Source organism: Ambystoma mexicanum, unplaced genomic scaffold (assembly GCF_040938575.1).
Source record: "Ambystoma mexicanum isolate Mex_15411 unplaced genomic scaffold, UKY_AmexF1_1 Mex_scaf141, whole genome shotgun sequence".
Taxonomy (NCBI): domain Eukaryota; kingdom Metazoa; phylum Chordata; class Amphibia; order Caudata; family Ambystomatidae; genus Ambystoma; species Ambystoma mexicanum.
The window spans coordinates 288,590-309,747 of NW_027182371.1; the positions used below are offsets into that span (position 1 = coordinate 288,590).

The following is a 21,158-nucleotide window of genomic DNA, read 5'->3' on the forward strand; positions in this document are numbered from 1 at the left end:
CAATGCAGAGCCCCGTCAGAGGCGGACACGTTGTCGCCAAACTAACTTGGAGCAGCAGGAGACTGAAGCCAGGGCAGCAGCTCGCCGCCTCGGGTGGGTGGATGCAGCCAGAAAGGGCCACTCGTGTCCCTGGCAAAGCACCTCCAGCGTCTCCCCGTTTTCTCTCCAGTGGACGCGCAAGGCCCCCTACAGCTAGGGGAGGCAAGTGGATGGGCCTCATCTGCATATGTGGGCTCTAGAGGAAGAGTGCACCCTGGGAGACAAGGGGACACTTGGAGCGGGAAGTGCTCACGGGGGAGAAGTGCCTACAAGAGGCAGGAAGGGAGGGAGGCCACATCATGCCTCTCCATAGCCAGGCCTCTGGATGATGGGGCAGAAGCGGCCGTCACCCTAAGCTTCCTAGAAGTCCCAGCTGGGCCCCATGCTACCTAATATCTCGCCTGATCGAGCCTGGTCGAGCACTGGTCGAGCCTTCAGCCAAGGGACACAGGAGCCAAGGGGTCTGGCCTCGAGCCTTCAACCGAGGGACCCAGGAGCCCAGGGTCTGGCCTCAGTGCTTCCCAAGTCGGCCTTCAGCTGAAGCCTGCCTGGGCTGGGAGCCTCAGCTGCTGTTCCTGGGTGTGCTTCTTTCCTGCATGTGAAGGCCACCAGCGGCGAAGGTTGCCCTCCGCCTTCCAAGGAGTCGAGGGGATAGAAGCAGGAAAATTGTGTGTGTGTTTATTTCTTCTTTTTTAGAGATTCTTTCTATTTTTGTAAGGAACTGACGCCTGGGTGAGTGCTAGTGTGGCTTGAGGTGAATTTACGGGCAGCTTCTTTGCAAACTTTTGCCAAACCAACTTGGAGCAGCACTGGGGTAGAGAGTCAGCCTTCCGCTGATGCCTGCCTAGGCGTGGCTGGGCTGGGGGCCTCAGCTGCTGTTACTGGGCCTGCTTCTTTCCTGGTCTTGTAGGCCGCCAGCCAGAGAAGGTAAGGGCTTCAACCAACATCGCCCTCTGCCTTCCAAAGAGTCGAGGAGACCGCAGCAGGAAAATTGTGTGTGTGTTTATTTCTTCTTTTTTTAGAGGTGCTTTCTATTTTTGTAAGGAACCGACGCCTGGGTGAGTGCTAGTGTGGCGTGAGTTACATTTACAGGCATCTTCTTTGCAAAATTTTGCCAAACCAACTTGGACCAGCACTGGGGTAGAGAGTCAGCCTTCAGCTGATGGCTGCCTGGGCTGGGCTGGGCTGGGGGCCTCAGCTGCTGTTACTGGGCCTGCTTCTTTCCTGGACTTGTAGGCCGCCAGCCCGAGAAGGTAAGGCCTCAACCAACATCGCCCTCTGCCTTCCAAAGAGTCGAGGGAATAGAAGCAGGAAAATTGTGTGTGTGTTTATTTCTTCTTTTTTAGAGATTCTTTCTATTTTTGTAAGGAACTGACGACTGGGTGAGTGCTAGTGTGGCTTGAGGTGAATTTACGGGCAGCTTCTTTGCAAACTTTTGCCAAACCAACTTGGAGCAGCACTGGGGTAGAGAGTCAGCCTTCCGCTGATGCCTGCCTAGGCGTGGCTGGGCTGGGGGCCTCAGCTGCTGTTACTGGGCCTGCTTCTTTCCTGGTCTTGTAGGCCGCCAGCCAGAGAAGGTAAGGGCTTCAACCAACATCGCCCTCTGCCTTCCAAAGAGTCGAGGAGACCGCAGCAGGAAAATTGTGTGTGTGTTTATTTCTTCTTTTTTTAGAGGTGCTTTCTATTTTTGTAAGGAACCGACGCCTGGGTGAGTGCTAGTGTGGCGTGAGTTACATTTACAGGCATCTTCTTTGCAAACTTTTGCCAAACCAACTTGGACCAGCACTGGGGTAGAGAGTCAGCCTTCAGCTGATGGCTGCCTGGGCTGGGCTGGGCTGGTCTGGGGGCCTCAGCTGCTGTTACTGGGCATGCTTCTTTCCTGGACTTGTAGGCCACCAGCCGGAGAAGGTAAGGGCCTCAACCAACATCGCCCTCTGCCTTTCAAAGAGTCGAGGAGACCCCAGCAGGAAAATTGTGTGTGTGTTTATTTCTTCTTTTTTAGAGGTGCTTTCTATTTTTGTAAGGAACCGACGCCTGGGTGAGTGCTAGTGTGGCGTGAGTTAAATTTACAGGCATCTTCTTTGCAAACTTTTGCCAAACCAATTTGGGGCAGCAGTGGGGTAGAGAGTCAGCCTTAAGCTGATGCCTGCCTGGGCTGGGCTGGGCTGGGGGCCTCAGCTGCTGTTACTGGGCCTGCTTCTTTCCTGGACTTGTAGGCCGCCAGCCCGAGAAGGTAAGGCCTCAACCAACATCGCCCTCTGCCTTCCAAAGAGTCGAGGAGACCCCAGCAGGAAAATTGTGTGTGTGTTTATTTCCATCTTTCTTTCCGAGTTTTTTTTTTAAAGTTTTGTAAGGAACGGATGCTTGGGTGAGTGAGTGCAAGTGTGGCTTGGCCTGAATTTACAGACACTTTCTTTGCAAACATGAGTAGGCAAGTGGGTATTTCAAAAGTGGGTGCATGGAGCCGCTCGTTGCTTTTCCAAGCTGGCAGCTGTGGCTCCTGAGCTTGAGGCAAAAAGAAGGGCAGAAGCACACTGCAGAGGACAGCGTTCAGCCTTGCAAGAGGGCAGTGGACGTCGGAGGAGCCGACACAGCACAAGAGGCTCGGAATCGGCCCACTCTTCGCCTACGGCCATACCACCCTGAATGCGCCCGATCTCGTCCGATCTCGGAAGCTAAGCAGGGTCGGGCCTGGTTAGTACTTGGATGGGAGACCGCCTGGGAATACCAGGTGCTGTAGGCATTTTGCTACTCTGTGCCCGATAGGCGGCGTTCGTCTTCCCCGTCTTGAACTACATTTTTCCTCCATTCCGCTTTTAATTTTAACAAACACGGCGCGTGAAAAAGGCACAGGGGCAGACAGCAGCCCTCGCTCCAATGCAGAGCCCCGTCAGAGGCGGACACGTTGTCGCCAAACTAACTTGGAGCAGCAGGAGACTGAAGCCAGGGCAGCAGCTCGCCGCCTCGGGTGGGTGGATGCAGCCAGAAAGGGCCACTCGTGTCCCTGGCAAAGCACCTCCAGCGTCTCCCCGTTTTCTCTCCAGTGGACGCGCAAGGCCCCCTACAGCTAGGGGAGGCAAGTGGATGGGCCTCATCTGCATATGTGGGCTCTAGAGGAAGAGTGCACCCTGGGAGACAAGGGGACACTTGGAGCGGGAAGTGCTCACGGGGGAGAAGTGCCTACAAGAGGCAGGAAGGGAGGGAGGCCACATCATGCCTCTCCATAGCCAGGCCTCTGGATGATGGGGCAGAAGCGGCCGTCACCCTAAGCTTCCTAGAAGTCCCAGCTGGGCCCCATGCTACCTAATATCTCGCCTGATCGAGCCTGGTCGAGCACTGGTCGAGCCTTCAGCCAAGGGACACAGGAGCCAAGGGGTCTGGCCTCGAGCCTTCAACCGAGGGACCCAGGAGCCCAGGGTCTGGCCTCAGTGCTTCCCAAGTCGGCCTTCAGCTGAAGCCTGCCTGGGCTGGGAGCCTCAGCTGCTGTTCCTGGGTGTGCTTCTTTCCTGCATGTGAAGGCCACCAGCGGCGAAGGTTGCCCTCCGCCTTCCAAGGAGTCGAGGGGATAGAAGCAGGAAAATTGTGTGTGTGTTTATTTCTTCTTTTTTAGAGATTCTTTCTATTTTTGTAAGGAACTGACGCCTGGGTGAGTGCTAGTGTGGCTTGAGGTGAATTTACGGGCAGCTTCTTTGCAAACTTTTGCCAAACCAACTTGGAGCAGCACTGGGGTAGAGAGTCAGCCTTCCGCTGATGCCTGCCTAGGCGTGGCTGGGCTGGGGGCCTCAGCTGCTGTTACTGGGCCTGCTTCTTTCCTGGTCTTGTAGGCCGCCAGCCAGAGAAGGTAAGGGCTTCAACCAACATCGCCCTCTGCCTTCCAAAGAGTCGAGGAGACCGCAGCAGGAAAATTGTGTGTGTGTTTATTTCTTCTTTTTTTAGAGGTGCTTTCTATTTTTGTAAGGAACCGACGCCTGGGTGAGTGCTAGTGTGGCGTGAGTTACATTTACAGGCATCTTCTTTGCAAAATTTTGCCAAACCAACTTGGACCAGCACTGGGGTAGAGAGTCAGCCTTCAGCTGATGGCTGCCTGGGCTGGGCTGGGCTGGGGGCCTCAGCTGCTGTTACTGGGCCTGCTTCTTTCCTGGACTTGTAGGCCGCCAGCCCGAGAAGGTAAGGCCTCAACCAACATCGCCCTCTGCCTTCCAAAGAGTCGAGGGAATAGAAGCAGGAAAATTGTGTGTGTGTTTATTTCTTCTTTTTTAGAGATTCTTTCTATTTTTGTAAGGAACTGACGCCTGGGTGAGTGCTAGTGTGGCTTGAGGTGAATTTACGGGCAGCTTCTTTGCAAACTTTTGCCAAACCAACTTGGAGCAGCACTGGGGTAGAGAGTCAGCCTTCCGCTGATGCCTGCCTAGGCGTGGCTGGGCTGGGGGCCTCAGCTGCTGTTACTGGGCCTGCTTCTTTCCTGGTCTTGTAGGCCGCCAGCCAGAGAAGGTAAGGGCTTCAACCAACATCGCCCTCTGCCTTCCAAAGAGTCGAGGAGACCGCAGCAGGAAAATTGTGTGTGTGTTTATTTCTTCTTTTTTTAGAGGTGCTTTCTATTTTTGTAAGGAACCGACGCCTGGGTGAGTGCTAGTGTGGCGTGAGTTACATTTACAGGCATCTTCTTTGCAAAATTTTGCCAAACCAACTTGGACCAGCACTGGGGTAGAGAGTCAGCCTTCAGCTGATGGCTGCCTGGGCTGGGCTGGGCTGGGGGCCTCAGCTGCTGTTACTGGGCCTGCTTCTTTCCTGGACTTGTAGGCCGCCAGCCCGAGAAGGTAAGGGCTTCAACCAACATCGCCCTCTGCCTTCCAAAGAGTCGAGGAGACCGCAGCAGGAAAATTGTGTGTGTGTTTATTTCTTCTTTTTTTAGAGGTGCTTTCTATTTTTGTAAGGAACCGACGCCTGGGTGAGTGCTAGTGTGGCGTGAGTTAAATTTACAGGCATCTTCTTTGCAAACTTTTGCCAAACCAATTTGGGGCAGCAGTGGGGTAGAGAGTCAGCCTTAAGCTGATGCCTGCCTAGGCGTGGCTGGGCTGGGGGCCTCAGCTGCTGTTACTGGGCCTGCTTCTTTCCTGGTCTTGTAGGCCGCCAGCCAGAGAAGGTAAGGGCTTCAACCAACATCGCCCTCTGCCTTCCAAAGAGTCGAGGAGACCGCAGCAGGAAAATTGTGTGTGTGTTTATTTCTTCTTTTTTTAGAGGTGCTTTCTATTTTTGTAAGGAACCGACGCCTGGGTGAGTGCTAGTGTGGCGTGAGTTACATTTACAGGCATCTTCTTTGCAAAATTTTGCCAAACCAACTTGGACCAGCACTGGGGTAGAGAGTCAGCCTTCAGCTGATGGCTGCCTGGGCTGGGCTGGGCTGGTCTGGGGGCCTCAGCTGCTGTTACTGGGCATGCTTCTTTCCTGGACTTGTAGGCCACCAGCCGGAGAAGGTAAGGGCCTCAACCAACATCGCCCTCTGCCTTTCAAAGAGTCGAGGAGACCCCAGCAGGAAAATTGTGTGTGTGTTTATTTCTTCTTTTTTAGAGGTGCTTTCTATTTTTGTAAGGAACCGACGCCTGGGTGAGTGCTAGTGTGGCGTGAGTTAAATTTACAGGCATCTTCTTTGCAAACTTTTGCCAAACCAATTTGGGGCAGCAGTGGGGTAGAGAGTCAGCCTTAAGCTGATGCCTGCCTGGGCTGGGCTGGGCTGGGGGCCTCAGCTGCTGTTACTGGGCCTGCTTCTTTCCTGGACTTGTAGGCCGCCAGCCCGAGAAGGTAAGGCCTCAACCAACATCGCCCTCTGCCTTCCAAAGAGTCGAGGGGATAGAAGCAGGAAAATTGTGTGTGTGTTTATTTCTTCTTTTTTAGAGATTCTTTCTATTTTTGTAAGGAACTGACGACTGGGTGAGTGCTAGTGTGGCTTGAGGTGAATTTACGGGCAGCTTCTTTGCAAACTTTTGCCAAACCAACTTGGAGCAGCACTGGGGTAGAGAGTCAGCCTTCCGCTGATGCCTGCCTAGGCGTGGCTGGGCTGGGGGCCTCAGCTGCTGTTACTGGGCCTGCTTCTTTCCTGGTCTTGTAGGCCGCCAGCCAGAGAAGGTAAGGGCTTCAACCAACATCGCCCTCTGCCTTCCAAAGAGTCGAGGAGACCGCAGCAGGAAAATTGTGTGTGTGTTTATTTCTTCTTTTTTAGAGGTGCTTTCTATTTTTGTAAGGAACCGACGCCTGGGTGAGTGCTAGTGTGGCGTGAGTTAAATTTACAGGCATCTTCTTTGCAAACTTTTGCCAAACCAATTTGGGGCAGCAGTGGGGTAGAGAGTCAGCCTTAAGCTGATGCCTGCCTGGGCTGGGCTGGGCTGGGGGCCTCAGCTGCTGTTACTGGGCCTGCTTCTTTCCTGGACTTGTAGGCCGCCAGCCCGAGAAGGTAAGGCCTCAACCAACATCGCCCTCTGCCTTCCAAAGAGTCGAGGGAATAGAAGCAGGAAAATTGTGTGTGTGTTTATTTCTTCTTTTTTAGAGATTCTTTCTATTTTTGTAAGGAACTGACGACTGGGTGAGTGCTAGTGTGGCTTGAGGTGAATTTACGGGCAGCTTCTTTGCAAACTTTTGCCAAACCAACTTGGAGCAGCACTGGGGTAGAGAGTCAGCCTTCCGCTGATGCCTGCCTAGGCGTGGCTGGGCTGGGGGCCTCAGCTGCTGTTACTGGGCCTGCTTCTTTCCTGGTCTTGTAGGCCGCCAGCCAGAGAAGGTAAGGGCTTCAACCAACATCGCCCTCTGCCTTCCAAAGAGTCGAGGAGACCGCAGCAGGAAAATTGTGTGTGTGTTTATTTCTTCTTTTTTTAGAGGTGCTTTCTATTTTTGTAAGGAACCGACGCCTGGGTGAGTGCTAGTGTGGCGTGAGTTACATTTACAGGCATCTTCTTTGCAAAATTTTGCCAAACCAACTTGGACCAGCACTGGGGTAGAGAGTCAGCCTTCAGCTGATGGCTGCCTGGGCTGGGCTGGGCTGGTCTGGGGGCCTCAGCTGCTGTTACTGGGCATGCTTCTTTCCTGGACTTGTAGGCCACCAGCCGGAGAAGGTAAGGGCCTCAACCAACATCGCCCTCTGCCTTTCAAAGAGTCGAGGAGACCCCAGCAGGAAAATTGTGTGTGTGTTTATTTCTTCTTTTTTAGAGGTGCTTTCTATTTTTGTAAGGAACCGACGCCTGGGTGAGTGCTAGTGTGGCGTGAGTTAAATTTACAGGCATCTTCTTTGCAAACTTTTGCCAAACCAATTTGGGGCAGCAGTGGGGTAGAGAGTCAGCCTTAAGCTGATGCCTGCCTGGGCTGGGCTGGGGGCCTCAGCTGCTGTTACTGGGCCTGCTTCTTTCCTGGACTTGTAGGCCGCCAGCCCGAGAAGGTAAGGCCTCAACCAACATCGCCCTCTGCCTTCCAAAGAGGTCGAGGAGACCCCAGCAGGAAAATTGTGTGTGTGTTTATTTCCATCTTTCTTTCCGAGTTTTTTTTTAAAGTTTTGTAAGGAACGGATGCTTGGGTGAGTGAGTGCAAGTGTGGCTTGGCCTGAATTTACAGACACTTTCTTTGCAAACATGAGTAGGCAAGTGGGTATTTCAAAAGTGGGTGCATGGAGCCGCTCGTTGCTTTTCCAAGCTGGCAGCTGTGGCTCCTGAGCTTGAGGCAAAAAGAAGGGCAGAAGCACACTGCAGAGGACAGCGTTCAGCCTTGCAAGAGGGCAGTGGACGTCGGAGGAGCCGACACAGCACAAGAGGCTCGGAATCGGCGCACTCTTCGCCTACGGCCATACCACCCTGAATGCGCCCGATCTCGTCCGATCTCGGAAGCTAAGCAGGGTCGGGCCTGGTTAGTACTTGGATGGGAGACCGCCTGGGAATACCAGGTGCTGTAGGCATTTTGCTACTCTGTGCCCGATAGGCGGCGTTCGTCTTCCCCGTCTTGAACTACATTTTTCCTCCATTCCGCTTTTAATTTTAACAAACACGGCGCGTGAAAAAGGCACAGGGGCAGACAGCAGCCCTCGCTCCAATGCAGAGCCCCGTCAGAGGCGGACACGTTGTCGCCAAACTAACTTGGAGCAGCAGGAGACTGAAGCCAGGGCAGCAGCTCGCCGCCTCGGGTGGGTGGATGCAGCCAGAAAGGGCCACTCGTGTCCCTGGCAAAGCACCTCCAGCGTCTCCCCGTTTTCTCTCCAGTGGACGCGCAAGGCCCCCTACAGCTAGGGGAGGCAAGTGGATGGGCCTCATCTGCATATGTGGGCTCTAGAGGAAGAGTGCACCCTGGGAGACAAGGGGACACTTGGAGCGGGAAGTGCTCACGGGGGAGAAGTGCCTACAAGAGGCAGGAAGGGAGGGAGGCCACATCATGCCTCTCCATAGCCAGGCCTCTGGATGATGGGGCAGAAGCGGCCGTCACCCTAAGCTTCCTAGAAGTCCCAGCTGGGCCCCATGCTACCTAATATCTCGCCTGATCGAGCCTGGTCGAGCACTGGTCGAGCCTTCAGCCAAGGGACACAGGAGCCAAGGGGTCTGGCCTCGAGCCTTCAACCGAGGGACCCAGGAGCCCAGGGTCTGGCCTCAGTGCTTCCCAAGTCGGCCTTCAGCTGAAGCCTGCCTGGGCTGGGAGCCTCAGCTGCTGTTCCTGGGTGTGCTTCTTTCCTGCATGTGAAGGCCACCAGCGGCGAAGGTTGCCCTCCGCCTTCCAAGGAGTCGAGGGGATAGAAGCAGGAAAATTGTGTGTGTGTTTATTTCTTCTTTTTTAGAGATTCTTTCTATTTTTGTAAGGAACTGACGCCTGGGTGAGTGCTAGTGTGGCTTGAGGTGAATTTACGGGCAGCTTCTTTGCAAACTTTTGCCAAACCAACTTGGAGCAGCACTGGGGTAGAGAGTCAGCCTTCCGCTGATGCCTGCCTAGGCGTGGCTGGGCTGGGGGCCTCAGCTGCTGTTACTGGGCCTGCTTCTTTCCTGGTCTTGTAGGCCGCCAGCCAGAGAAGGTAAGGGCTTCAACCAACATCGCCCTCTGCCTTCCAAAGAGTCGAGGAGACCGCAGCAGGAAAATTGTGTGTGTGTTTATTTCTTCTTTTTTAGAGGTGCTTTCTATTTTTGTAAGGAACCGACGCCTGGGTGAGTGCTAGTGTGGCGTGAGTTAAATTTACAGGCATCTTCTTTGCAAACTTTTGCCAAACCAATTTGGGGCAGCAGTGGGGTAGAGAGTCAGCCTTAAGCTGATGCCTGCCTAGGCGTGGCTGGGCTGGGGGCCTCAGCTGCTGTTACTGGGCCTGCTTCTTTCCTGGTCTTGTAGGCCGCCAGCCAGAGAAGGTAAGGGCTTCAACCAACATCGCCCTCTGCCTTCCAAAGAGTCGAGGAGACCGCAGCAGGAAAATTGTGTGTGTGTTTATTTCTTCTTTTTTTAGAGGTGCTTTCTATTTTTGTAAGGAACCGACGCCTGGGTGAGTGCTAGTGTGGCGTGAGTTACATTTACAGGCATCTTCTTTGCAAAATTTTGCCAAACCAACTTGGACCAGCACTGGGGTAGAGAGTCAGCCTTCAGCTGATGGCTGCCTGGGCTGGGCTGGGCTGGTCTGGGGGCCTCAGCTGCTGTTACTGGGCATGCTTCTTTCCTGGACTTGTAGGCCACCAGCCGGAGAAGGTAAGGGCCTCAACCAACATCGCCCTCTGCCTTTCAAAGAGTCGAGGAGACCCCAGCAGGAAAATTGTGTGTGTGTTTATTTCTTCTTTTTTAGAGGTGCTTTCTATTTTTGTAAGGAACCGACGCCTGGGTGAGTGCTAGTGTGGCGTGAGTTAAATTTACAGGCATCTTCTTTGCAAACTTTTGCCAAACCAATTTGGGGCAGCAGTGGGGTAGAGAGTCAGCCTTAAGCTGATGCCTGCCTGGGCTGGGCTGGGGGCCTCAGCTGCTGTTACTGGGCCTGCTTCTTTCCTGGACTTGTAGGCCGCCAGCCCGAGAAGGTAAGGCCTCAACCAACATCGCCCTCTGCCTTCCAAAGAGTCGAGGAGACCCCAGCAGGAAAATTGTGTGTGTGTTTATTTCCATCTTTCTTTCCGAGTTTTTTTTTAAAGTTTTGTAAGGAACGGATGCTTGGGTGAGTGAGTGCAAGTGTGGCTTGGCCTGAATTTACAGACACTTTCTTTGCAAACATGAGTAGGCAAGTGGGTATTTCAAAAGTGGGTGCATGGAGCCGCTCGTTGCTTTTCCAAGCTGGCAGCTGTGGCTCCTGAGCTTGAGGCAAAAAGAAGGGCAGAAGCACACTGCAGAGGACAGCGTTCAGCCTTGCAAGAGGGCAGTGGACGTCGGAGGAGCCGACACAGCACAAGAGGCTCGGAATCGGCGCACTCTTCGCCTACGGCCATACCACCCTGAATGCGCCCGATCTCGTCCGATCTCGGAAGCTAAGCAGGGTCGGGCCTGGTTAGTACTTGGATGGGAGACCGCCTGGGAATACCAGGTGCTGTAGGCATTTTGCTACTCTGTGCCCGATAGGCGGCGTTCGTCTTCCCCGTCTTGAACTACATTTTTCCTCCATTCCGCTTTTAATTTTAACAAACACGGCGCGTGAAAAAGGCACAGGGGCAGACAGCAGCCCTCGCTCCAATGCAGAGCCCCGTCAGAGGCGGACACGTTGTCGCCAAACTAACTTGGAGCAGCAGGAGACTGAAGCCAGGGCAGCAGCTCGCCGCCTCGGGTGGGTGGATGCAGCCAGAAAGGGCCACTCGTGTCCCTGGCAAAGCACCTCCAGCGTCTCCCCGTTTTCTCTCCAGTGGACGCGCAAGGCCCCCTACAGCTAGGGGAGGCAAGTGGATGGGCCTCATCTGCATATGTGGGCTCTAGAGGAAGAGTGCACCCTGGGAGACAAGGGGACACTTGGAGCGGGAAGTGCTCACGGGGGAGAAGTGCCTACAAGAGGCAGGAAGGGAGGGAGGCCACATCATGCCTCTCCATAGCCAGGCCTCTGGATGATGGGGCAGAAGCGGCCGTCACCCTAAGCTTCCTAGAAGTCCCAGCTGGGCCCCATGCTACCTAATATCTCGCCTGATCGAGCCTGGTCGAGCACTGGTCGAGCCTTCAGCCAAGGGACACAGGAGCCAAGGGGTCTGGCCTCGAGCCTTCAACCGAGGGACCCAGGAGCCCAGGGTCTGGCCTCAGTGCTTCCCAAGTCGGCCTTCAGCTGAAGCCTGCCTGGGCTGGGAGCCTCAGCTGCTGTTCCTGGGTGTGCTTCTTTCCTGCATGTGAAGGCCACCAGCGGCGAAGGTTGCCCTCCGCCTTCCAAGGAGTCGAGGGGATAGAAGCAGGAAAATTGTGTGTGTGTTTATTTCTTCTTTTTTAGAGATTCTTTCTATTTTTGTAAGGAACTGACGCCTGGGTGAGTGCTAGTGTGGCTTGAGGTGAATTTACGGGCAGCTTCTTTGCAAACTTTTGCCAAACCAACTTGGAGCAGCACTGGGGTAGAGAGTCAGCCTTCCGCTGATGCCTGCCTAGGCGTGGCTGGGCTGGGGGCCTCAGCTGCTGTTACTGGGCCTGCTTCTTTCCTGGTCTTGTAGGCCGCCAGCCAGAGAAGGTAAGGGCTTCAACCAACATCGCCCTCTGCCTTCCAAAGAGTCGAGGAGACCGCAGCAGGAAAATTGTGTGTGTGTTTATTTCTTCTTTTTTTAGAGGTGCTTTCTATTTTTGTAAGGAACCGACGCCTGGGTGAGTGCTAGTGTGGCGTGAGTTACATTTACAGGCATCTTCTTTGCAAAATTTTGCCAAACCAACTTGGACCAGCACTGGGGTAGAGAGTCAGCCTTCAGCTGATGGCTGCCTGGGCTGGGCTGGGCTGGGGGCCTCAGCTGCTGTTACTGGGCCTGCTTCTTTCCTGGACTTGTAGGCCGCCAGCCCGAGAAGGTAAGGCCTCAACCAACATCGCCCTCTGCCTTCCAAAGAGTCGAGGGAATAGAAGCAGGAAAATTGTGTGTGTGTTTATTTCTTCTTTTTTAGAGATTCTTTCTATTTTTGTAAGGAACTGACGACTGGGTGAGTGCTAGTGTGGCTTGAGGTGAATTTACGGGCAGCTTCTTTGCAAACTTTTGCCAAACCAACTTGGAGCAGCACTGGGGTAGAGAGTCAGCCTTCCGCTGATGCCTGCCTAGGCGTGGCTGGGCTGGGGGCCTCAGCTGCTGTTACTGGGCCTGCTTCTTTCCTGGTCTTGTAGGCCGCCAGCCAGAGAAGGTAAGGGCTTCAACCAACATCGCCCTCTGCCTTCCAAAGAGTCGAGGAGACCGCAGCAGGAAAATTGTGTGTGTGTTTATTTCTTCTTTTTTTAGAGGTGCTTTCTATTTTTGTAAGGAACCGACGCCTGGGTGAGTGCTAGTGTGGCGTGAGTTACATTTACAGGCATCTTCTTTGCAAACTTTTGCCAAACCAACTTGGACCAGCACTGGGGTAGAGAGTCAGCCTTCAGCTGATGGCTGCCTGGGCTGGGCTGGGCTGGTCTGGGGGCCTCAGCTGCTGTTACTGGGCATGCTTCTTTCCTGGACTTGTAGGCCACCAGCCGGAGAAGGTAAGGGCCTCAACCAACATCGCCCTCTGCCTTTCAAAGAGTCGAGGAGACCCCAGCAGGAAAATTGTGTGTGTGTTTATTTCTTCTTTTTTAGAGGTGCTTTCTATTTTTGTAAGGAACCGACGCCTGGGTGAGTGCTAGTGTGGCGTGAGTTAAATTTACAGGCATCTTCTTTGCAAACTTTTGCCAAACCAATTTGGGGCAGCAGTGGGGTAGAGAGTCAGCCTTAAGCTGATGCCTGCCTGGGCTGGGCTGGGCTGGGGGCCTCAGCTGCTGTTACTGGGCCTGCTTCTTTCCTGGACTTGTAGGCCGCCAGCCCGAGAAGGTAAGGCCTCAACCAACATCGCCCTCTGCCTTCCAAAGAGTCGAGGAGACCCCAGCAGGAAAATTGTGTGTGTGTTTATTTCCATCTTTCTTTCCGAGTTTTTTTTTTAAAGTTTTGTAAGGAACGGATGCTTGGGTGAGTGAGTGCAAGTGTGGCTTGGCCTGAATTTACAGACACTTTCTTTGCAAACATGAGTAGGCAAGTGGGTATTTCAAAAGTGGGTGCATGGAGCCGCTCGTTGCTTTTCCAAGCTGGCAGCTGTGGCTCCTGAGCTTGAGGCAAAAAGAAGGGCAGAAGCACACTGCAGAGGACAGCGTTCAGCCTTGCAAGAGGGCAGTGGACGTCGGAGGAGCCGACACAGCACAAGAGGCTCGGAATCGGCCCACTCTTCGCCTACGGCCATACCACCCTGAATGCGCCCGATCTCGTCCGATCTCGGAAGCTAAGCAGGGTCGGGCCTGGTTAGTACTTGGATGGGAGACCGCCTGGGAATACCAGGTGCTGTAGGCATTTTGCTACTCTGTGCCCGATAGGCGGCGTTCGTCTTCCCCGTCTTGAACTACATTTTTCCTCCATTCCGCTTTTAATTTTAACAAACACGGCGCGTGAAAAAGGCACAGGGGCAGACAGCAGCCCTCGCTCCAATGCAGAGCCCCGTCAGAGGCGGACACGTTGTCGCCAAACTAACTTGGAGCAGCAGGAGACTGAAGCCAGGGCAGCAGCTTGCCGCCTCGGGTGGGTGGATGCAGCCAGAAAGGGCCACTCGTGTCCCTGGCAAAGCACCTCCAGCGTCTCCCCGTTTTCTCTCCAGTGGACGCGCAAGGCCCCCTACAGCTAGGGGAGGCAAGTGGATGGGCCTCATCTGCATATGTGGGCTCTAGAGGAAGAGTGCACCCTGGGAGACAAGGGGACACTTGGAGCGGGAAGTGCTCACGGGGGAGAAGTGCCTACAAGAGGCAGGAAGGGAGGGAGGCCACATCATGCCTCTCCATAGCCAGGCCTCTGGATGATGGGGCAGAAGCGGCCGTCACCCTAAGCTTCCTAGAAGTCCCAGCTGGGCCCCATGCTACCTAATATCTCGCCTGATCGAGCCTGGTCGAGCACTGGTCGAGCCTTCAGCCAAGGGACACAGGAGCCAAGGGGTCTGGCCTCGAGCCTTCAACCGAGGGACCCAGGAGCCCAGGGTCTGGCCTCAGTGCTTCCCAAGTCGGCCTTCAGCTGAAGCCTGCCTGGGCTGGGAGCCTCAGCTGCTGTTCCTGGGTGTGCTTCTTTCCTGCATGTGAAGGCCACCAGCGGCGAAGGTTGCCCTCCGCCTTCCAAGGAGTCGAGGGGATAGAAGCAGGAAAATTGTGTGTGTGTTTATTTCTTCTTTTTTAGAGATTCTTTCTATTTTTGTAAGGAACTGACGCCTGGGTGAGTGCTAGTGTGGCTTGAGGTGAATTTACGGGCAGCTTCTTTGCAAACTTTTGCCAAACCAACTTGGAGCAGCACTGGGGTAGAGAGTCAGCCTTCCGCTGATGCCTGCCTAGGCGTGGCTGGGCTGGGGGCCTCAGCTGCTGTTACTGGGCCTGCTTCTTTCCTGGTCTTGTAGGCCGCCAGCCAGAGAAGGTAAGGGCTTCAACCAACATCGCCCTCTGCCTTCCAAAGAGTCGAGGAGACCGCAGCAGGAAAATTGTGTGTGTGTTTATTTCTTCTTTTTTAGAGGTGCTTTCTATTTTTGTAAGGAACCGACGCCTGGGTGAGTGCTAGTGTGGCGTGAGTTAAATTTACAGGCATCTTCTTTGCAAACTTTTGCCAAACCAATTTGGGGCAGCAGTGGGGTAGAGAGTCAGCCTTAAGCTGATGCCTGCCTAGGCGTGGCTGGGCTGGGGGCCTCAGCTGCTGTTACTGGGCCTGCTTCTTTCCTGGTCTTGTAGGCCGCCAGCCAGAGAAGGTAAGGGCTTCAACCAACATCGCCCTCTGCCTTCCAAAGAGTCGAGGAGACCGCAGCAGGAAAATTGTGTGTGTGTTTATTTCTTCTTTTTTTAGAGGTGCTTTCTATTTTTGTAAGGAACCGACGCCTGGGTGAGTGCTAGTGTGGCGTGAGTTACATTTACAGGCATCTTCTTTGCAAAATTTTGCCAAACCAACTTGGACCAGCACTGGGGTAGAGAGTCAGCCTTCAGCTGATGGCTGCCTGGGCTGGGCTGGGCTGGTCTGGGGGCCTCAGCTGCTGTTACTGGGCATGCTTCTTTCCTGGACTTGTAGGCCACCAGCCGGAGAAGGTAAGGGCCTCAACCAACATCGCCCTCTGCCTTTCAAAGAGTCGAGGAGACCCCAGCAGGAAAATTGTGTGTGTGTTTATTTCTTCTTTTTTACAGGTGCTTTCTATTTTTGTAAGGAACCGACGCCTGGGTGAGTGCTAGTGTGGCGTGAGTTAAATTTACAGGCATCTTCTTTGCAAACTTTTGCCAAACCAATTTGGGGCAGCAGTGGGGTAGAGAGTCAGCCTTAAGCTGATGCCTGCCTGGGCTGGGCTGGGGGCCTCAGCTGCTGTTACTGGGCCTGCTTCTTTCCTGGACTTGTAGGCCGCCAGCCCGAGAAGGTAAGGCCTCAACCAACATCGCCCTCTGCCTTCCAAAGAGTCGAGGAGACCCCAGCAGGAAAATTGTGTGTGTGTTTATTTCCATCTTTCTTTCCGAGTTTTTTTTTAAAGTTTTGTAAGGAACGGATGCTTGGGTGAGTGAGTGCAAGTGTGGCTTGGCCTGAATTTACAGACACTTTCTTTGCAAACATGAGTAGGCAAGTGGGTATTTCAAAAGTGGGTGCATGGAGCCGCTCGTTGCTTTTCCAAGCTGGCAGCTGTGGCTCCTGAGCTTGAGGCAAAAAGAAGGGCAGAAGCACACTGCAGAGGACAGCGTTCAGCCTTGCAAGAGGGCAGTGGACGTCGGAGGAGCCGACACAGCACAAGAGGCTCGGAATCGGCGCACTCTTCGCCTACGGCCATACCACCCTGAATGCGCCCGATCTCGTCCGATCTCGGAAGCTAAGCAGGGTCGGGCCTGGTTAGTACTTGGATGGGAGACCGCCTGGGAATACCAGGTGCTGTAGGCATTTTGCTACTCTGTGCCCGATAGGCGGCGTTCGTCTTCCCCGTCTTGAACTACATTTTTCCTCCATTCCGCTTTTAATTTTAACAAACACGGCGCGTGAAAAAGGCACAGGGGCAGACAGCAGCCCTCGCTCCAATGCAGAGCCCCGTCAGAGGCGGACACGTTGTCGCCAAACTAACTTGGAGCAGCAGGAGACTGAAGCCAGGGCAGCAGCTCGCCGCCTCGGGTGGGTGGATGCAGCCAGAAAGGGCCACTCGTGTCCCTGGCAAAGCACCTCCAGCGTCTCCCCGTTTTCTCTCCAGTGGACGCGCAAGGCCCCCTACAGCTAGGGGAGGCAAGTGGATGGGCCTCATCTGCATATGTGGGCTCTAGAGGAAGAGTGCACCCTGGGAGACAAGGGGACACTTGGAGCGGGAAGTGCTCACGGGGGAGAAGTGCCTACAAGAGGCAGGAAGGGAGGGAGGCCACATCATGCCTCTCCATAGCCAGGCCTCTGGATGATGGGGCAGAAGCGGCCGTCACCCTAAGCTTCCTAGAAGTCCCAGCTGGGCCCCATGCTACCTAATATCTCGCCTGATCGAGCCTGGTCGAGCACTGGTCGAGCCTTCAGCCAAGGGACACAGGAGCCAAGGGGTCTGGCCTCGAGCCTTCAACCGAGGGACCCAGGAGCCCAGGGTCTGGCCTCAGTGCTTCCCAAGTCGGCCTTCAGCTGAAGCCTGCCTGGGCTGGGAGCCTCAGCTGCTGTTCCTGGGTGTGCTTCTTTCCTGCATGTGAAGGCCACCAGCGGCGAAGGTTGCCCTCCGCCTTCCAAGGAGTCGAGGGGATAGAAGCAGGAAAATTGTGTGTGTGTTTATTTCTTCTTTTTTAGAGATTCTTTCTATTTTTGTAAGGAACTGACGCCTGGGTGAGTGCTAGTGTGGCTTGAGGTGAATTTACGGGCAGCTTCTTTGCAAACTTTTGCCAAACCAACTTGGAGCAGCACTGGGGTAGAGAGTCAGCCTTCCGCTGATGCCTGCCTAGGCGTGGCTGGGCTGGGGGCCTCAGCTGCTGTTACTGGGCCTGCTTCTTTCCTGGTCTTGTAGGCCGCCAGCCAGAGAAGGTAAGGGCTTCAACCAACATCGCCCTCTGCCTTCCAAAGAGTCGAGGAGACCGCAGCAGGAAAATTGTGTGTGTGTTTATTTCTTCTTTTTTAGAGGTGCTTTCTATTTTTGTAAGGAACCGACGCCTGGGTGAGTGCTAGTGTGGCGTGAGTTAAATTTACAGGCATCTTCTTTGCAAACTTTTGCCAAACCAATTTGGGGCAGCAGTGGGGTAGAGAGTCAGCCTTAAGCTGATGCCTGCCTGGGCTGGGCTGGGCTGGGGGCCTCAGCTGCTGTTACTGGGCCTGCTTCTTTCCTGGACTTGTAGGCCGCCAGCCCGAGAAGGTAAGGCCTCAACCAACATCGCCCTCTGCCTTCCAAAGAGTCGAGGGAATAGAAGCAGGAAAATTGTGTGTGTGTTTATTTCTTCTTTTTTAGAGATTCTTTCTATTTTTGTAAGGAACTGACGACTGGGTGAGTGCTAGTGTGGCTTGAGGTGAATTTACGGGCAGCTTCTTTGCAAACTTTTGCCAAACCAACTTGGAGCAGCACTGGGGTAGAGAGTCAGCCTTCCGCTGATGCCTGCCTAGGCGTGGCTGGGCTGGGGGCCTCAGCTGCTGTTACTGGGCCTGCTTCTTTCCTGGTCTTGTAGGCCGCCAGCCAGAGAAGGTAAGGGCTTCAACCAACATCGCCCTCTGCCTTCCAAAGAGTCGAGGAGACCGCAGCAGGAAAATTGTGTGTGTGTTTATTTCTTCTTTTTTTAGAGGTGCTTTCTATTTTTGTAAGGAACCGACGCCTGGGTGAGTGCTAGTGTGGCGTGAGTTACATTTACAGGCATCTTCTTTGCAAAATTTTGCCAAACCAACTTGGACCAGCACTGGGGTAGAGAGTCAGCCTTCAGCTGATGGCTGCCTGGGCTGGGCTGGGCTGGTCTGGGGGCCTCAGCTGCTGTTACTGGGCATGCTTCTTTCCTGGACTTGTAGGCCACCAGCCGGAGAAGGTAAGGGCCTCAACCAACATCGCCCTCTGCCTTTCAAAGAGTCGAGGAGACCCCAGCAGGAAAATTGTGTGTGTGTTTATTTCTTCTTTTTTAGAGGTGCTTTCTATTTTTGTAAGGAACCGACGCCTGGGTGAGTGCTAGTGTGGCGTGAGTTAAATTTACAGGCATCTTCTTTGCAAACTTTTGCCAAACCAATTTGGGGCAGCAGTGGGGTAGAGAGTCAGCCTTAAGCTGATGCCTGCCTGGGCTGGGCTGGGCTGGGGGCCTCAGCTGCTGTTACTGGGCCTGCTTCTTTCCTGGACTTGTAGGCCGCCAGCCCGAGAAGGTAAGGCCTCAACCAACATCGCCCTCTGCCTTCCAAAGAGTCGAGGGGATAGAAGCAGGAAAATTGTGTGTGTGTTTATTTCTTCTTTTTTAGAGATTCTTTCTATTTTTGTAAGGAACTGACGACTGGGTGAGTGCTAGTGTGGCTTGAGGTGAATTTACGGGCAGCTTCTTTGCAAACTTTTGCCAAACCAACTTGGAGCAGCACTGGGGTAGAGAGTCAGCCTTCCGCTGATGCCTGCCTAGGCGTGGCTGGGCTGGGGGCCTCAGCTGCTGTTACTGGGCCTGCTTCTTTCCTGGTCTTGTAGGCCGCCAGCCAGAGAAGGTAAGGGCTTCAACCAACATCGCCCTCTGCCTTCCAAAGAGTCGAGGAGACCGCAGCAGGAAAATTGTGTGTGTGTTTATTTCTTCTTTTTTAGAGGTGCTTTCTATTTTTGTAAGGAACCGACGCCTGGGTGAGTGCTAGTGTGGCGTGAGTTAAATTTACAGGCATCTTCTTTGCAAACTTTTGCCAAACCAATTTGGGGCAGCAGTGGGGTAGAGAGTCAGCCTTAAGCTGATGCCTGCCTGGGCTGGGCTGGGGGCCTCAGCTGCTGTTACTGGGCCTGCTTCTTTCCTGGACTTGTAGGCCGCCAGCCCGAGAAGGTAAGGCCTCAACCAACATCGCCCTCTGCCTTCCAAAGAGTCGAGGGAATAGAAGCAGGAAAATTGTGTGTGTGTTTATTTCTTCTTTTTTTAGAGGTGCTTTCTATTTTTGTAAGGAACCGACGCCTGGGTGAGTGCTAGTGTGGCGTGAGTTACATTTACAGGCATCTTCTTTGCAAAATTTTGCCAAACCAACTTGGACCAGCACTGGGGTAGAGAGTCAGCCTTCAGCTGATGGCTGCCTGGGCTGGGCTGGGCTGGTCTGGGGGCCTCAGCTGCTGTTACTGGGCATGCTTCTTTCCTGGACTTGTAGGCCACCAGCCGGAGAAGGTAAGGGCCTCAACCAACATCGCCCTCTGCCTTTCAAAGAGTCGAGGAGACCCCAGCAGGAAAATTGTGTGTGTGTTTATTGAGGTATGCCAGTCCACACAAGTTAAAATAAACAAAGTATGTTTATTTATAGATCACAGCCGGCGCCCTGCATGCCGCTCACAGTCTTCTCCTTATGTCTCTCTCTGGCCTCCGTTTCGTTTCCTGCTTTGAACATCAACATTCCCTAGCCTAACCTCGCGGCATGCAGGACGTCATAAAGGAACACATGGCATACTACACCACCTCCCCCTTTTCAGAGAAAAACACATTTTTAGGAATATGCCGTGAACAATCCATAAACATTACATTTTAAATAGTGTGAAAGAACCTAGAAACTTGGGAACCATGTGTGGCTGTGGATGGTGGTAAAAACTAACACCTATCCTTTCCCCCTTAAATTATTATTATTATAATTTTTTTTTTTTTTTTTTTTTTTTTTTTAACCAGAAGTGTGAAAGAAAACAACAAACATAAAAACACATGTTGACAATGTAGGTTAACCCAACTGCTATGTATAAAACAAAATTGGTAGTGTGCAATATAATTAATTATTTTCCCATGACATAGTCTTTTGTCCAGAATGGCAATTTTCTATCTCTGTGGTTGTACATACTTCCACTAGCCACACAACCTTCTTGACTTCCCTCCATGTTTCTATCATCATTAGTAGCAGTGCCATTACTTTCTTGGACAGATTCAAACTCTAAATGAGTATCTTCTTGACCATTGCTTCTCAATATTTGACTATCCGCTCTGGCAACTTGGTCCTCTCTTACATGCATGTGTCTCTCCCTAACTTGAGGTCTGACGTTAGTATCTGAATTCAATATGTCTCTTATGTTATATTGAAAACCTATATCATTTCCAAACCAATTACTTTGATCCTGCCTGTGATTTTGCCTGGGATAAAATCTTTTATTATCCTTAAAATCCCAATTCCATTTGCTTACTCTATTCATATTCCATACTGATCCACCCGTTACTCTTATGGCTTTGCCTAGGACTTGTATAACTTTAACTGGTCTGCTGTATTTGGACTCACCCTTTCTAACAGCACGCCCTAGTTTTATCCTTACCATGTCTCCTGGTACAATTCCAACTTTACATTTATAACTATTATTCCAATTAATTTTGCTTTCAGAGTATTTACAATGCTTTCCTTTATCTCTATGCTCTGATGTCCTTTTGTAATTCACCCACTCTGGAGTAAGTAATGTGTTAGGGGCTCTGCCTCTCATCAATTCAAACGGAGATACTCCTAGATCTCTTTTGACTGACATTCTTGTGCTCCATAACCTATCTTTAAGTGCCTCTTCCACAGACATGTTATTCCTCAATGCCAACTCTACTGTCTCTACAACCATTCTGTTACATCTCTCGACTAGACCATTTGTTTGGGGATGATACAAAGCAGAATATTTCCATAAAATCCCAGATGTGACGGCAAACTCTCTTATTTCTTTGCTTTTGAATTGAACACCATTATCACTGATAATGGATTTGGGAAAACCCTCTCTCCCGAAGATTTCACTAAGGAATTTAATAATTTCTCTTGAATCAATATTTTTAACAGCTTTCAATCCTACCCAACTTGAATAGTAATCAATCAATACAATTAAAAACCTTTTATCCCCAATTAGTCTCTGATATGGTCCGACAATATCAATTCCAAGTTTCATCCAGGGAG

The 21,158-nt window shown here is 52.7% G+C and overlaps 5 non-coding genes across 5 annotated transcripts; all 5 read left to right on the forward strand.

Annotated features, from left to right (window-relative positions):
* Window positions 1-2,663: 2,663 nt before the first annotated feature.
* On the forward strand, window positions 2,664-2,782 carry LOC138553886 (5S ribosomal RNA). Its single transcript, XR_011297189.1, has one exon. It is a non-coding gene; the product is annotated as a 5S ribosomal RNA (ribosomal RNA).
* Window positions 2,783-7,853: 5,071 nt separating this feature from the next.
* Window positions 7,854-7,972, forward strand: LOC138553887 (5S ribosomal RNA). The gene has a single exon (XR_011297190.1). It is a non-coding gene; the product is annotated as a 5S ribosomal RNA (ribosomal RNA).
* Window positions 7,973-10,436: 2,464 nt separating this feature from the next.
* Window positions 10,437-10,555, forward strand: LOC138553889 (5S ribosomal RNA). Its single transcript, XR_011297192.1, has one exon. It is a non-coding gene; the product is annotated as a 5S ribosomal RNA (ribosomal RNA).
* A 2,795-nt stretch (window positions 10,556-13,350) lies between these two features.
* LOC138553890 (5S ribosomal RNA) lies at window positions 13,351-13,469 on the forward strand. The gene has a single exon (XR_011297193.1). It is a non-coding gene; the product is annotated as a 5S ribosomal RNA (ribosomal RNA).
* Window positions 13,470-15,933: 2,464 nt separating this feature from the next.
* Window positions 15,934-16,052, forward strand: LOC138553891 (5S ribosomal RNA). The gene has a single exon (XR_011297194.1). It is a non-coding gene; the product is annotated as a 5S ribosomal RNA (ribosomal RNA).
* Window positions 16,053-21,158: the final 5,106 nt, after the last annotated feature.